At 36.1% G+C, this 16210-nt stretch overlaps 1 pseudogene across 1 annotated transcript; it reads left to right on the top strand.

Moving 5' to 3' along the window:
* Positions 1-844: 844 nt before the first annotated feature.
* LOC145782213 (calcium-regulated heat-stable protein 1 pseudogene) lies at positions 845-14409 on the top strand (annotated as a pseudogene). The gene is made up of 2 exons (XR_014290820.1): positions 845-936; positions 9851-14409. The product of XR_014290820.1 is annotated as a calcium-regulated heat-stable protein 1 pseudogene (transcript).
* Positions 14410-16210: the final 1801 nt, after the last annotated feature.

Genomic DNA, 16210 nt, shown 5'->3' with positions numbered 1-16210 from the left:
ACCTGGAATATACCGTAATCAGAATATCTCAACAAAAATGGCTGAAAAAATTAATGCTTTCGAAATGTGGTGCTTTCGTAGAATGCAACGTATTTCATGGCTTGCAAAGAAGACAAATAAAGAAATTTTACACCATGTGAACCAAACCAGATCTCTGTTAAAATGTATGAAAGCTAGACAATATAAATTTCTCGGTCATGTAATAAGAAAGCAAAAACTAGAGCATCTCTCTTTAACTGGTAAAATTTTTGGAAAGTGGGCATCTGGTAGACAAAGACAAACTCATATGAAACAACTTAACGACAAGACAGAAACAATCATCCATGCAACATATAATAAGTTAGGAATATTTGGTCCAATTATTTATCTGAGGCCGTCGATGCTTGGCTCAGGCAAGGCAATTGAAGAAGAAGATACTTGTTTGATACTCGTAGTGTGACTTGGGAGTCGAGTCAGACTGCGCTTACACTCTAAGCCAGCCAGTGGTGTCAGATGTCACCACTGTAGTGGATTAAAACTCATCTGCTACAGTCCTTTTATACTTGTTATTTTTCGGGCTACTTTCAGAATTATTTTTGCTACAATTTAGGCTATTAAAATCCGCTAAAAGTCATAAAATATCGATAAACAATTCACATTATTTTGACTAGGTACTAGGTAGGCTATACAGAAACGTAACGTGTTCACTTTTTGATTGAATATTTTCACTAGTTACTGCTGTAAAAACAAAGCCTACAAACAGAACACCAATTCAACTATTGGAAGCTATCATAAGAATTCGTTCTCACCTATTGGATTAAAAAATGTGTTGCAAAGACTTCAAGTGTAGGCTACTCCAAATATGATTGAATTGCACAACAGTGAGAATTTGTTTATTTCATCAGAAAATGAAGAAACCAACTGTTCAGAAGAAGTTCTTCCATAACTCAATAAAATGTAAGTAAATTTGTTAAACATATGTATATAAAGTGAATGTCATCTGAGACACCGAGACCTAGCCCTGGCACGCTGTCAGCAAGAAGCGGTTGACTTGATCACATCGAAATAAGTTGAGAATTAAAATAAAGTTCAACCAGCCTCATGTTTAAAAAGAATATATATTTTTATTAAAAAAAAAAAGTAGCCCAATGGGCCCCAGCCAAAAAAAGCGCGCCCAACGCAAATTTTTGGCGCCTGAAGAAATCAAAAGTAGCCCAATTAGGCGTTATAACGCCCAAACTGGCAACCCTAATCTAGGCTTGTATGTCCAGAGTTGCCAGACTATGAAAAGGTCTTAAATCCTAAATAACACAAAACAAAGGCCAAAACAGAGAAAACATTAGATAAATTACTATGTAGCGAAATATATATTTTTTTTAAACATGAGGCTGGTTGAACTTTATTTTAATTCTCAACATATGCATATATTATTATTTTTAATAATTTTTAATTCATTATTTTATTATTTTTAATTATTTTTTATTAATATGGACAACCTTGTCTGATACAAATTAAAAAATAAGTAAAAACAGGTAAATATTCATTTGGCCTTTTTTATCTAATGTTTTCTCTGTTTTGGCCTTTGTTTTGTGCTATTTTGGCTTTAAGACCTTTTCATAGTCTGGCAACTTTGGACATGCAAGCCTAGATTAGAGTTGCCAGATTGGGCATTTTTACGCCTAATTGGGCTACTTTTGATTTCTTCAGGCGCCAAAAATTTGCGTTGGGCGCGCTTTTTTTGGCTGGCGCCCATTGGGCTACTTTTTTTTTAAATACAATATAACTTTTTATGTAAAAATTGTATCATGTTTAGGATTTTTACCTGATTTGTAGTTATTTAATTAAGGAGCAGCCTTTTAGGAGGCTCTGGTCAGGCAGGGTTACCAATTTCGAAAAAAATATGCCAATTTTCAAAAATGTGACTGTTTAAGCCTTAATATCTGGCAACTCTGGCAACCTAAGTGATCCAGCTTTCCATGAAAATGCAGTCGACAATCATCGACAATCGACATCAGTTCAGTTCAGTTTGTTCTTAGTTGTGACCTTCACAACGAAAAACAGTATATGTCAAACATAGCAGTGATCTACAAAAAGGTAGAAGCGACAAAACACCGACGATATAACGTGCATGATACCAAAGCAGGACAATCAGTTTAATATATGGCATGGTCGCAACACCTAAAGTTTTTGCAAATATAGAACGATAAGAAAAAAAAGCTACGGAAGTGAGTTTTTTTTTAATTTATATGAGTAAAAATAAAAAAAAGATAGTTGTTATGTTGATTGACCTTGGTGGGTTATCAAAACTGTTGATGGTCTTGAGTAGGGCTACCATATGTCCTCTTTTAAAAGGATTTGTCCTCTTTTTTGAAGAAAAATAAATTGTCCTCCGCGGACACCCTAAACTGCTCAAATGTCCCCTTTTTTTACATTTTCAGTTTTCTTGCTCATATTTTCAACAAGATTTCATTCTTATGTGACTTTTTCGCAATTTCCAACCATTTCTGTACCAATGCAACATTCTGATTTAGCCTATAGATTTTCAAAAAAACATTGACATACTATTTGATCTGCTGTTCTAAACAATCTTAGATGTTCATTGAAACATACTACATAGCTTTGCTATTGTCTTAAAAGCCAAATAATGGTCAGCGATGAGTGCGAGTGGAACTGCAAATCCACTTGTGAAGGAAATTTCCTCATTGACCAGATCTGATCAACCAATTAATGAAAATGAAAAATTGGACAAATTAAAAAAAAAATAAGAAAATTAAAAAATAGAGTAAATCACAAAGAAATAAAACATTAAAAAATGCAAAAACTTGCAAAAGAGTTTGGTATATTTACATTTTGAGATTCTCACACTTTTACAATAAGTTATTATTTTACCCAGATCTATTTTTTATGTTGATTCAGTGCTTGTAAACGTTGCTGATTAGGCCTACCAGCTTAATAGTTTGGCTAATTTGTCAAGTGAAGCAAATTGAAAAATAATCCAAAGTGCACTATGCATGACATGTAGCCTATTTCAAAATAAATCGTGGCATAGATACATACAAGTTACATTACTCATGTGAGTGCAAATGTAGAATGACTTTAATCTATGATGCAGCCACAATTGTACAAGGAAAGAGACAGCCTTTTAGTTGAGTCTGTCCTTTCATCTCATTAACAGGTAGCAGCTGTATACAACTTCAATTATATTTCGTGCAGGTATATCTATAACTACGGGATTGGAAACTCTGTGGAACTGAAAAGCATTTTATACACCAGTAGGGTCACTTTTTATTGTGCGCTGCAGTGATAAATAATCACATAAATTGACCTCGAAGGGCAGCAAGTAGTAGGCTAAACGAACAACCAAAAGTGTAACAATCAGTTCACCTGCTGTAAATTGTAAGGTCTACGCTTGCCTGGTTTGTTTATTTGTTTGTATTCCATTAATGCAGTCATGTTGTATTTTTTTTTGCTACTTAAAAAATTTCCAGAATGACTATTGGTTTTAATTCTGATGACATCATAAATGTATTAGTTTCGCACTGGATTGGTCTGTGAACAAATACAACAGCATATTTTCACTGCTTGCTGAACACTCCTCGTTTACTTTTGATCCGATTTGCAGTATGCAAAATGCTAAAGAACAACAGTAGGCGGTTTTTGGACTCGTTGTATTCAGTCATTTTTTGGATTCATCGTTTTTTTTCTAGCAGAGTAAATGTACTTTTAATTATACATCAATGAAGTTTTAATGTGAGTGTACATTTTGTATTATTGTAAAATCGAATTTTGCAGCCTATATCTTTTAGTCGGTATTTGATTTTGTTAATCTTTCTGTAGTCATAGTAATGTGATCTGAGGACCCTACTGATGTATATATAGCACTGGATAGAGTTTCCAATCCCGTAGTTATAGATATCCCTGATTTTGTGCAAGTAATGTTATGATTTCGTTAAAGCTGATCTTTTTTTCTGAAAAAAGTTAAGGCATGGCTATTGGCTACCTGCAGATGCTGTCTGAATTGTCACACTTTTATGACATTATCATATTTTCATTTTGTCACACAAATCTAACAAATCGGCTTCCGAGAAACAACAAACTTGTATGTTTTCTTGCTGTAACTTTTGCTGCATAGGTCTACAATTATCCAAAAGGATGTAAAAAATTCTTCATACGTAACATTCTACTTGTATTTTACTCGCTATTGAAACGTATCCTTTTTTTAGGCGATAAAAATATGGTGGGCCTAGTCTTGAGGGGAACACTCTTGATGCGTTAGCTCATCACGAAAAGCAATTAAACCATTTTTTGTGTTTGGGTGCTTGTTTGTAGTTATTTTAACAAACAGTTGAGTGAATGCATGGTTGCGAATCTGTCTGAAAGATAAAGAGGTGGAAAATCACTTATAATTTGGGACTGATGATTTAGCTCTCTGGAAGAATTTATTATAATAGCCTATCTCTTTGCTTGGGCTCCATTTTAAAACCCCCCAAAAAATGGGGCTACTTTTTGCATAAGCTTGGCTCTTTTTTATATTAACCTTTGACAACCCTAGCCTAGATATTGAAAGAGTGTGGTAGACGCCAGACAGGTTGTGTCAATCAATCAAGTTTTCTTAAGATTTTCTAGGTCTATAAAAATAGTTAGGCTTAAAAGGCTATGCCGACAATGCAGTAGCGGATATAAAAAAAAGTTGAGAAAAATCAAAAGGGGTTTACCCCCAGACATTTTTGACAAATATAATCTTGTTTTGGTCACTTTTGAGGCATTTTTAAGAACAATGTTGTTTTTTTTTATTAAGATGCACCCTTGGTATGGGATGCAACCTAATTCGTACCCTCATTTCGTACCCTGAAAAAATCGAAAAAAAAATTAAAAAAGCCAAAATAGCACACGGATTGAAGTTTCCGCTTAACCTTAACTTTAAAATGTTTGTGGAAACTCCGATTAGCGACTTTGGCTTTGTTGCAATCAGCGACTTCGGCTTTGTGGTATTTTTTCTCTCGATCTTTTCAGGGTACAAATTAGGTTGCACCCCATGGTATGTATCAACCAAATTTATCAAATAATAATTAGATTGGGGTAGAAGGTTTGGTTTATATTATAATTTAAGTTTGCTTATCATTTCAAAAAAATTTCATTCACGACCACAGAAAGAATTCATAATTTATTTCTTGGAAGTTTATAGGTTATAGCCCAGTGTGGTGCAGCCTTTCAGCAATCTAGAACTTTGAAAATTTATTTGAGGTGTTCTGACCTTCGTTTCATTCAGAGCATTTTCACTGCACATTTAACTTCATAATCTATCTCTACGTTAAAATAAAATTTGTCTATTTAATTGTTAATTAACTACCTAGGCTATTTCAATGTGCAGTGTTCGCTTTGGAATATTACCGTATTTTGTTATACATCATTTTGTTAGTTTTTGTGAGACACAAAAAACTTTTTACCCCCTTATGCATGCCCAATTTTGTCGGCTAGGTGAATAAAATATGGCTGAGTGAATAAAATATGGCTGAGTGAAGCAAGCTAGAAAATTTTACAACATGGAAAAAAATTATGTATTAAATGTTGCCCTGGTACATGTAAAATTGCAACCCGAAAAACGCTGAACTAACTAAATATGAGTGGGCCCTTAGGCAAAGATGAGCCCACAGTCAGGGGTTTAGGAATCAGTAATTATGGCTTTGCATGATTTAAGCTATTGAATATTGAGCTTCTGTAGCAGCTTTTCTATTTTTAAGCAGTCAAAAAATATTAAACAGACTAAAATGAGTGGGCCCATAGTCAACCATGCCCCCCTTTGATAGGGGGGCGGTTAACACGGCCCTGATGGTAGGGGTACTACTATGAAGCAAAATCAGTTTGTTTTGTGCAGACTCAACAGGCCAATGGTGGAAAACTTCAAGTATTCAATATGATACAAAAATGTACAAAAGTATGACGACTATTAGGTGACAGCTGCCATCTCAAAACAAAACAACATGCTTGCCTTACACAAATAAGAAAATAAATTGCATACAGCTGTTGTTTGTTTTGAAATATGTCAGCAATAAGCAAACATTGATAACAAACATTTGTTTTGTCTGATAGGTGTGACCAGGGCTTTTGCAAGAATATTTTTGCTCTGGTATCAATGTTTTCATCACGGTGTAACAACAATGGTTGTGGAGTCGCATCCGAAAGAATTTTGTTGTTTATTGTTTTTTGTTTTCCGTATTGAGCTTTATCACTTCACCAAAAAATAATCTCATATTTATATAATAATAATAATAACAATATTTATAAAGCGCCACATCCACAGTCAAACTATGCTCCTGGGCGCTGTACATGACAATGGTGATAATTAATACGGTAATTTCAGTCATAATGTTCATTGAAGTAGAACGTTTTCAAGCGAGTTTTGAATTCATTTAAATTTTCTGCTTCTTTCACACAAATAGGCAAACAGTTCCAGCAACTGGCAGCAACAACTGGGAAGGTACGATTTCCATACTGTGTCTTATATGAAGGGTTGCACAAGAGCAATTGATGTTGAGAACGCAAAGTTCTGGCAGGTTTATAATGAACAAGCAAAGTGTCTAGATAGTTCGGAGCAAAACCATGGAAAACTTTATAAATTAATAGACATATTTTGAAGCGAATATGATACAATACTGGAAGCCAATGCAGGGATTTTAGTATAGGAGTGATATGCTCACGTTGACGTGTTAAAGTAATTAGCCGAGCAGCAGCATTCTGAACTCTTTGAAGACGCAAAATAGTACAATATGGAATGTTATTTAACAATGAATTTGAATAATCAAGCCTGGACGTCACAAGTGCATGAGTTAAAGTTTTACAAGCATCAACATTAATAAACTGTCTGATGGAACCAATATTTCTAAGATGAAAAAAGCAAGATTTAACAGTGGAACTGACAAAGTTTTCTAAACACAAATGTTGATTTAATGTTACACCAAGCAATTTAATTGAGTTAGAAGAAGAAAGATTGATATTACTCAGGGTAAGGGTCATGTCATTAAACTTTGAAATACACCGTTTCGGAGAAAATACAATAAACTCACATTTTTCTTGATTCAGTTTCAACATATTATAAGACATCCAATTTGAGATATCAACCATACATTTTTGGAATTTTGACTTAATACAACACAATGAATCTTCATCAGTAACACGCAAATACAATTGTATATCATCAGCATATGAGTGGTATGAAAGCCCATGTCGCTTTATGATGTCAAACAGAGGTTTTATATAGAGGCAAAACAGGACAGGGCCGAGAACAGAACCCTGAGCAACTCCAGAAGAAAGGAATGTTGCAGAAGACATTGAGTTTTCAATTGCTACAGATTGAGTTCGATCATAAAGATAAGAAGAGAACCAGTCAAGTGCCATTCCTGTAATGCCAAAATCTGATTTGAGACGATTTAGAAGAATTTTGTGATCAATGGTATCAAAAGCAGCTGAAAGATCAAGAGAAAGTAGAACAACGCTGTGATTACAGTCAAGTACGGTAGCAATATCATTATGGATTTTTAGTAAAGCTGTTTCTGTGGAGTGATGTTGACGATAAGCAGATTGATTGATATCAAATAAATTTTGCACGTTTAAGAAATCATTTAACTGTCTGCCAACTACTTTTTCCAATATTTTTGACACAAAAGATAGATTGGACACAGGGCGATAGTTCTTGAACTCTTCTTTGTCTAGACTAGGCTTTTTTAAGTGTGGACGCACAATGGCATGTTTAAGTTTTGGGGGAACAAGACCACTTGTCAAGGATTTGTTTACGATGGTGGTCAGAATAGACAGAAAAGATGATGAATGCTTTTTGAGGAGCCATGAAGGTACTGGATCTAGTTCACAAGATGCAGATGATAATGCAGTTAAAATGTTAAGAATTTCAGTCTTGTCTGTTTCAAGAAAACTAGAAAATGAAAAATCAATGTGAATATGGTTACAAGGATCTGCTGACTGAGTTCCTCCAGTTATATGGTGAAGACATGGAAGAGTATTCCTAATTAAACTAATTTTGTTTGAAAAGTATTGGTTAAATGATTCAGCAATTTCTTGAGCAGACTTTCCAGTTGGATGAACACTTCTGTTATCTTTGCCCATCAATGTTTTAGAAAATTTGAAGAATTGTTTTGGAGTTTTGCTTTCACTGATTTGCTTAAGATAGTAATTTTTCTTGGCCTTAAGTACTAACATGTTCACATATTTGCATTGTTTTTTGTAAATATCTCGATGAATAGATAATTTAGTTTTTCTCCATTTGTGTTCAAGCTTTTTTCGAATTTGTTTTTCTTTCTTGAGTTCCATAGTAAACCAGAGAGATTTTGTTCTGAGTGTGAGCAATTGGGAGCAGATGGGAGCATGATCATTAGAAATAGATTTAAGAGTTGAATTATACAATTTTACAAGTTTTTCACAAGAACAGTTCAATTTTAAAGATTGAAAAGCAAGATAGACATCAGAAGCAAAATCTTTATCAATAATGTTCTTCCATTTGCGAAATTTTACTTCCTTCTTGGGACGAGGTGGTTTGTATAGATTTGTTTTTAATATTAATGCAAAATGGTCAGAAGAGAAAATACCCTGAAAATTGGTCAGACATGGATCAATGACTAGTGGTTTATCAACAACAATGTTTGTATGACAACGCACTAACATGAAATCTAGTGTGTGACCTTTTGCATGAGTTGGATCATTGATCAATTGTTTCAAACCAAATGTAGATGAAATATTGTTAAAATGCACAACATCCACTGAAGTTCTGAACCAATATTATCAAGATGCAAATTTATATCTCCAGTAACAATAATTTCATTATTACATAAAGACAATTGTTCCAAATAGTTAAACCACTCATTAAAAAATATGCTTGTTTTAAATCCATTCTTTATGGAGGGAGGAGGTCGATAAATTACACAAATTAATACTGGAATATTACCATGCTTTGAAATACATTCCATATGTTCAAACTGAGAAAACTGATAGCTAGCAAAAATTTTACTCTTGTCAAGTTTGGCAGAGACATTGTATAAGAAACCTACACCACCACCACCACGCTTTCCTTGAGATCTGGGAACATGCAAAATGTCATAACCTTTAGCAGTGATGTTACTTAACACATGACCATCAATTGAACTTCCTAACCAAGTTTCAGTTAGGGCACACACATCAATTTTGGAGTCAAAAATAAAGTCAGTTAAGGAAAGTGATTTATTATTGATTGATCTTATATTTAAACATCCAATAATTAAGGGAGAGTGAAATTTACTAGAAGTGGGAAAACGTTGGACTGGAATTAGATTAGTTAAGTTCAAGTTACTTTGTTTTCGATGAAAATTTATAGGCCTACCAGATGACTTTGTACATACAACTGAAATTGGTCTTCTGAAACACTTTCCTGCTTTCTTTCCTCTCCTGGTTGTCTTAATCCTGTTGATTTTCAATTTTAATAACTCATTCCAAGCTGTTTTCTCTAAACTGTACTTTCCACTTGACAGATTTTTACTTGTAACAAACTGCATCCTGAATAAGTGTACTGCTGCTTTCTTGATTTTAATTTTCCTAGCTCAAGGTCTGCTGCAGCCATAAGATAGCGCAAAAACAGAAACCAAAAGTTAAGTCCAAGAAATCCATAGAATTTTTCAGAGCAGCTTCATAAACTTTAAAATTTTAAAACCACACTACATTATACGTATTATTTAATTCCTTAAACCTTATTCAAATAGAATAAGTTATTTAAATAGAATAATATATTATAAGTTAGTTGTGTTTACTTTGAATCTTTTTTATAAAAAAGGTGTTTATTCAATCGCTGTGTGAAAGCATATTTTTTATTTGAAATATTGCCTATGTTTAGAATTTTTTAGGATTTTGCCTTCTTTCATTTGATATGGCTGAATTACCAAATAAGGCTGGACATACTCGGCATAGAAGTCCTGTGAAGGCAATCCACAATAGGCCAAGGCTATCACATGGTGATGGGGATTTGCCTTACGTCACTCCTACCCAGTCTCCAACTTCTGAGCATCGATTTTTAGTGCCTAGTCCAATGGTAACTCGTCGGAACAGAACCTTCTCAGCAAGTCGAAGGGCAACAGAAGGCCCTGTTCATCATGGAGAATGCAAATTTTTCTCTCGTTCGAAAGGGCATGGGTTTATACAGCCAACAGATGGAAGTTCATCAGAAATGGTTTTTATGCATGTGTCGGACATTGAGAGTGAATACGTACCATTACCAGGAGATACTGTTTCATACAAACTTTCTCGAATTCCTCCTAAGTTGGAAAAATTTCAAGCTGTTGAAGTCCGCATCACAAGCCTTACAATGGATGATTCAGAGAGACATCACGTCAGATGGGATGGGGCTCCTAGTCATGCTTAGAGATCATTATGATGCTTGCGGTCTTATGTTTTTAACGTACTTCAAGCATGATTGAAACACTTATATTATTACCACTCACTCCTATAATGTGATTTTGCCAAACACAAATATATAATAATAGAATCCAGTTTACGACAATGCAGAGTATACCAAGCACCTTTATCCAAGCAATTTAATTAAATCGCTCAACTATCACATATATTAAACCCTTAATGCATCGAATTTATTTTTTGCCCAAGAATTCAGCAATGCTATAATTGTTTCAATGATGTAAGCAAGGGAATTACTTACAGCTTTGATTAAATAATTTCATTTTATACACTTCAATGCTTTCTCAACTAAGCAATTACTCTATTGATACGATAAAATATGACAGTGTTTCTCAATGACCCGCTGATGAGCTGCAAGACCAGTTCGTGTGGATCATAAAAAGGGCCAAAACTTACTGAGCACACAGAAAATACCGGTACTTCATAAATGTTACATATTATTGAATTTCATCCTACACTTAAAATTTTTCTGTGCAATTTGCAGGCCTTAAAACTCGTGTTTTTTTCGTGCCTATCGAGAGCTCCTTCTCGGCGGCCAAAATCTGCGTGCTTGGAGGCCAAAATACAATAACGATAGCACAAGTAAATAGCATTAAACTTGCAACAATGTTAAAATGATCACTTAGCGTTGTTGAAGCGTGGGCGACGTCCTGCAATAGAATCGTTGTACCACGCATTAAATGCTTTATCGGGATTGTAATCCGGTATTGCGGGACCATCTAACGACCCCAAATTGTTTTCACTGCTCGCAGCTCATTAAATTGTTTCAACTGCATACCGCCTTTAAAACCTGACCATTTATTCCGTTATGATGTCACCATTGAGGGTGTGAAGTCACGAACGACGAAGCGTTCTTAACTATGAAGACACGTGTTTTACCCACGGATGTCAACTAACCTAGTTCTCTTTTTTAACAACGATTCAATGTCCGACAACATTGAATCGATATAAAAACGACAATATTGCCAGCCGATGTACTGTAAATTAGCACTTCGGATTAACACTTCGTTATTGAAACATCGGGAATTGCAAACAAGACTTACAGCGCTGGTGATCGCAGCTGAATATATTCAATACAACAGTAGGGACTATGATGCGCTGACCTAATTCTGCGTCACTCTTTGATACTACATATTTTCGACATTTAATCCACGATCATTCTATTGCGAAATTAAATAATTGGCTGGAAGAAACCGGCGGCCAAACTTGGCCGACGGAGGAGGTAGCACAGACGGTCATTCAAGCACTACTTAGCGGCGATGGCCGCCGGCTGCTTTAAGGCTTGAATTTGGAAAATAATTTGGTAATTTTACCTTGTTTTTTTTTTGTCAATGTTTTTTCTCAATTCTTCATTAGATTGTGCAGATTGTTTTCGACTAGTGTTATTTTGGCTACGAATTATGTGGATGTATCATGCAGAGTTGATAGTTTTCATTGTTAACTAACAACTATGAGGCTACACCCTCAACATGAGGATTAAAATCACGGCCTGTATAAATCAAAATTGGTTGATGATGAACTCTGTCAATGTGTGATATTGTTTTGATACGAATTAAGTTTTACTCACGAATATACTTTCAATTATTTTTCTTTTCCATTTTACTGCAAAACAGTAAGTCTTGATTTGAGAGTTGAAGCCAATTCGGAAGCACTGAAACATGGGTATGAGACAACAAATCAGTCGTTTTTAACATTGGTTCAATGTCTGCAGACGTTGAATCAACGTAAATAGCAATGAAGCGATTGGGCGGCCCATCGCAATGATATGTTATGATTCTTCACGAACACTTCATGTTGTTTAGTTGATGTATAATGAATGATAGGCGAGCGCCTGTTATTAATTAGCTCTCTCCATTATCATGTTTATGTGTGTTAGCGTGTATCTTATACGCCATGAATATGTTGCTGTTTGTCAGTACGTACTATGTGAACATGCTGCTACTGATAACTTGATAATTATGAATGCATTTGTTTGTGTGGATCAATCAGAAGACTCATGCAACTGAATTAAAACATTGTGTCTGCTGTTAAGCACACTGCTGCACCGCATTGTAGTGACAATTTGATCAAATGATGATGCAATAAGGAATGCTTAATCCAACTCCATCTCAAGAGGTCTTCACACAGCACGTTTGATAACCAGTGTCTTAAAACTGAGAGGAAAGCATCGGAAAGAAGTTTAATTTACACCGATTTGGCACAGTTCACTGTTTATTTTATGCGTCACATGAAAAAATTGAATTGTCAGGATTGGCTTTAAAGGACACGTCTATCAAAGGGGTCGATTTATTTTGCTTTTCATTTAATTAAACAACTCATTGTTTTTAGAATTCTATTTGGATTAGACTAAAGACAGAAGACACTTTTTACATTTCCTGATCGGATCCATCATCTTTCTCACGAATCTCGCCCCTTTCTTTTCCGATCTTTTCTGCAATCTTAAGCTACGCACCCGAATGGTGAGAACACCTGCACGCATAATCCATTGAATATATGCGGATGTTTCTTGGGAATACACTTGATCACGAAGGTGGACACAAAAACTGGCTTCCTATTTACTTGCTCACAACCACTAAACATGCGTTAATCAAAAGATTATAAGCTTGATTTTCTTGTTTTACTATATATTTTTCCTCAGAAATGTTTTTTTTACCACTATCATTAGTTAAGATCCTTTTCAAAGTATTCATCATTAACTTCTATAGGTAGACGAGGCACATTAAGGACTCCTGTCAGTTTTTCAGCTACATAAACGAGAAAATGTTACGTTTAATTACGCCAAAGCGGACGGAATGTTACGCCAAAGCGGACGGAACGAAAAAAAAAAAGAGAACTTTGCTTTTTGGGTTTTAACTTGACACTATTTTCTTGTGCTGCTGGGCTCATCAAATGGACTCTGTTGTAGCTCTTTCAATTGTAATCACCACACCGACATGTCTGCACTGAGTGATATACTCCATGCAATTACATTTGTTACAATGTTGATGTGTTATTCCGTTTTCAATGATATCGTCAATGATTCATCTTAGAGCGTGTCTCTTTGTCCTGGAACATACAGTGAACGGCAAGTAGGCCTATATTCTGAATCATTATACTCATCCCTCCTTAGGTTCTTAATATTTTTGACCTAATAATCTTTTTAACTTCAATGCCATACAACTTCTCACGGCTAATCCAAAGTAGACCTGCTCCAAGCTCCATTATAACAGCATGGCCATTTACCTTCACTCAACCTACTTCCGTTGTAGGGCGATTATTACACGCTTGGCTGGAATTTTTGCTATCTATATACACAGACCATTCCAACGTGTGAACTTATACTAATGACTGGAGGTCGATGTAATTTTGAACTCTAGGCTAGTAAATATACTTTATATCTTCAAGTTGGTGGTTTTGAATCCAAATTTCCAAAGGCACCGTTTGTATTATATTCGCTGGTACCAGTTTTAATCTTAATGTTCCTAATAAGTAGCCTAATAATGTTCTTACCCGAAAGTAACTTTATCTGAATCAATGGCTGTCTGATGTGGAATGAGACTCTAATCAAAATATTTTTTTAACTAGTCGAACCGATATGCTTTTGATTTGTATTTTCATATTTATTTTACCGAACGTATAAGCTACTTAGGCCTACTGTGTGAAATCAACAGTCAATGTAGCCTACATTTTGACAGTATGTGACAACGCTTGACCCTTAGTTACCGTAATATTCTTAAGAGATCATAAATCATCCTCTACCAAAAACCTGCAGCTGGGAAGCTTTTTATTGCTGATGGTTTGGTTTAGTTTCCTTCATAATATAAAGTCCCATTTTTTCTCTTAGTATTTAACAATCCCATTTTTATGCACATTTAGGCTACTTGCACGCAGAAAATATCCTGTAGCAAATAGTGTAATAATCGGTTGTGCGCTAGCAAGATTGTGTAGGTTTACTCTATGCTGCTGGTGAATTACATACTTATTCAATTTCGTCAATAGAACATATTTTCGAAAGAGCACCGAAGTTGTTGTCATTGCAAGCTTTGAAATTGAATGTGCCCACCAGTAGCGCACCCAGAAAAAAATTTAGGGGAGGGCTAATTCAGAAATGTCGGCCGAGTGATTTGCGATAATAGTGACAGTAAGCCAATGCCCATCAGTGCCGGTCTTTGGGGTGTGCAAACCGTGCGATCGCACAGGGTCCGCAAATTAGGGGGCCCGCAATCTACTCAGAAAATGCAGTAATTTTGTTATTTCCAATGCATATATAATGTCCTTCATGAAGCAATTGAAGGACGGAAGGACGAAGTTTGGACGGGATGACCACTCTGGAACCGTAAAGTAGACATCCGTAACAAGTAGAAAGAGAGTCTGCGTACTTACGGAACGGTTCGACCGGGTCTTGTGGAGAAGACTTGGCCGGCCATCCTTCATGAATGAAACGCATTACCGTGGAAATGATAGGATCTTTAGAAGATTCTTTACGCAGTGAGGCGGCATTTGGGGTCTGGACCTGCAAATCCAAAGCATCGATAGCACAGACGATATCAATGTCATCCGCACTTTCCTCTTCATCGAAGACTTTATCCCCTCCTGCTGGTAAGCGACTCAAAGCATCAGCGTTTTGATGATCCTTCGTCTTCCTGTACTCAATAGTGTATGTAAATTGCGACAAAAAGAGTGCCCAACGAGCCAAACGATTTGCTGCCAAAGAAGGTGTCGATTTGGTCGGGCCAAAAAGACTAAGCAATGGTTTATGATCTGTGACCAAAATGAATGATCTACCAAAAAGATATTGATAGAATTTCTTTAGCGCAAAAATTATCGACAAAGCCTCTTTCTGAATTTGACTATAGTTTCTCTGCGAAGCTGTTAATACTTTTGAAACGTTTGCTATAGGCCGTTCTGTGCCATCTGGGTAACGGTGAAACAAAGTAGCACCAATGCCCACACTAGAAGCATCACATGCGATACCTACCGGAAGTGACGCATTGAAATGTGTAAGAACCTCATCAGTAGATAGATGATGCTTCAGCTGAGCAAAAGAGTTTTCCTCTTGTTTTCCCCATCTCCAAGGAATATCCTTTTTCGTGAGATGGTATAGTGGTTCTGCTACAGTAGAAGTGTTCAACGGTAGAAACTTCGAATAAAATTGTAAGGAACCTAAAAATGAACGAAGAGAAGATACGTCAGTGGGGGCAGACATCTCCAGTACGGCGTTTACCTTGGGACCTTTGGAGATGCCCTGCCTGGACAAAATGTGTCCGAGATACTCTACCTGAGGTTGTGCAAACTTACACTTGTCTTTCCTACACCTCAGGCCTTTTGAGTGAAGTCGATCGAGGAGCCGTCTAAGATTCTGGAGATGCTCCTCAGCAGTAGTGCCACTGACAAGAATGTCGTCTAGGTAGACTGCGACCCCTGGAAGGTCGGCTGTAAGGTCGTCCATGATCTTCTGAACATAACCTGGAGCAGAAGATATGCCAAAAGGTAAAACATTTTGTAAAAATACGCCACGGTGAGTGCTCAATGCGAGTCGTTTTCGACTGTCAGGACCAAGTCGAATCTGATTGTAGGCATCAGCCAAATCTATCTTGCTGAAACCATACCCACCACCCAACTTTTGCATTAAGTCTTCTGGTAAGGGTAACGGGTGACGATGGGTCTCCAGGGAAGGGTTCACGTGACTGAATAATCGCCACATATGCGTAACTTGGCCTTCGCTTCTGAAGAATTTGAACGCTTACGGACTGGAACAACCGGTGTGCCCCAATCGCAAAACTGAACTGGTGTCCATACACCACGT

This window comes from Aplidium turbinatum, chromosome 13 (genome assembly GCF_918807975.1).
Source record: "Aplidium turbinatum chromosome 13, kaAplTurb1.1, whole genome shotgun sequence".
NCBI classification, from domain to species: Eukaryota; Metazoa; Chordata; class Ascidiacea; order Aplousobranchia; family Polyclinidae; genus Aplidium; species Aplidium turbinatum.
This window is presented reverse-complemented; position numbering and strand designations above follow the sequence as displayed.